A 1,857-nucleotide genomic window follows, 5' to 3' on the forward strand; every position below is an offset into this window, starting at 1 on the left:
CTTGTTTTCATAGCACATCAATAATTTGGATTTATTTTTAGATCCTTATCCTCAATATACATAATTTTTTCTGTAACTTGATTCTCAAAATAATCGGCTACTTGCTCTTGAGGTGGGTTATTGACCGTATATTCTTTGTAAGATATAATCGTTTTAGTAGATTAAGAGGAAGGTATATATTCCTTTTTTAAGGTAGGTAATTGCTGCATATTTCTACCTTTATTGAATGTAGTACAATCCCCTATAAGAGGAATATTTAATTTACTTTGGGGTAACATATTATTACTCCCTCTTCCAAGGCCTCGTCCATAACCGCAACCTCTTCCTCCCCTAGATGGGGGTGTCATTTTTTCCCTGCAAAACTTCACGGGTGAGATAATCTACAAGTGAATTATTTTCACCTTTCTTGATCCGCCGAGCTTCCAACTCGTCTTCAAGCAACTGTACCTGGGTGGGATACCGTACTATAGGCCCTTCCATCCTTCTACATTATCAAGCACCATTACTTCCTCGACTTCAATACTGGGAGCCCTGAGTGTCTCCTGAATAATGGTCCTATTAAGTCTCGGGCCCTTGGTACTATCAAGGCGGGCTAATAGGTCAGCTCTTAGATTTTCTTCCCTGGGTACATAGAGCACTTCAAATATCGCGAAATCCTAAGCTATTTGTAGCGTCTGTTGTAAATATTTTACCATAACCAAATCCTTTGTTTGGTAGTTCCCCCTTAATTTGGCTGGCTACCAACTAGGAATCGGTGCGCACCACTAAGTGAGTGACGCCAACTTCTTTTTCGAATCGCAAGTCGGCTTTGATAGCTTCATCTCCACCTGATTGTTTCTCGCCGGGAAGGTGAAGCATAGTGATTTCTCCAAAATTATTTCCCGCGGTCCCTCTAATACAATGTCTTACCCGCTGCTCTTAAGGTTAGACGAACCGTCCATATAGAGTATCCACTTTTCCACCTACTACTCAATAAACGTACTAAGCTCGACTAGAAAGTCGGCCAGTAGCTGGGATTTAATAGCAATTATGTCTCAAATGTTATATCATACTCTAAGAGTTCAATAACCCAAGATACCATTGTTTTTGCCAATTCTGGTTTTTTCAATATTTGTCTGACCGGATAATTTGTCTTGACGATGAATGGATGCCCTGGAAATTGTCGTAGTTTCCTAGCAATGACCACCAGAGCAAGTGTTAGCTTCTCTATCTTCTGGTAGCATAGCGCTTCCCCTTCCACACTTTGCTTAAAAAGTAGACCGGTATTTCCCTCTTTTCACCATCTTGTACTAGCGTTGAACTTATAGCATTGTCTGATACCGAAAGATACATAATCAGAGGCGAATCCGCTTCAGGTCGTACCAAAATCGGTGGTACAAATAGGAAACGCTTGACCTTCATGAACTCTTTCTTGTAATCCTCGAACCATGTAAACTCTGCTGACTTCCTTATCACTGAGAAAAAAGTGCATGTCCTTATCTCCAACGCATAACAAGAACCGTGAGAGTGCGACTAGTCGCCTAGTTAGCTGTTGTACTTCCTTTTTAGACGCCGGGCTCCTCATATCCAAGATCATCTGGCACTTATCAGGATTTGCTTCAATTCCTCTGTGAGTTAGCATAAACCCCAAGAACTTACCCGGTAAAACCCCGAAAGTACACTTATCCAGGTTGAGCCTCATGTTGAACTTCTGAACCGACTTGAATGTCTCCTCCAGATCTTCGATGTAATTCCGCTCCTCTGAGGTTTTAATCACCATCGTCCATATATACTTCTAAATTTCTACCTATATGAGATGCAAACACCATGTCCATTAGCTGTTGGTAGGTAGCTCCAGCATTTTTAAGGCCAAAAGAC

Source organism: Vicia villosa, unplaced genomic scaffold (assembly GCF_029867415.1).
Source record: "Vicia villosa cultivar HV-30 ecotype Madison, WI unplaced genomic scaffold, Vvil1.0 ctg.003839F_1_1, whole genome shotgun sequence".
NCBI classification, from domain to species: Eukaryota; Viridiplantae; Streptophyta; class Magnoliopsida; order Fabales; family Fabaceae; genus Vicia; species Vicia villosa.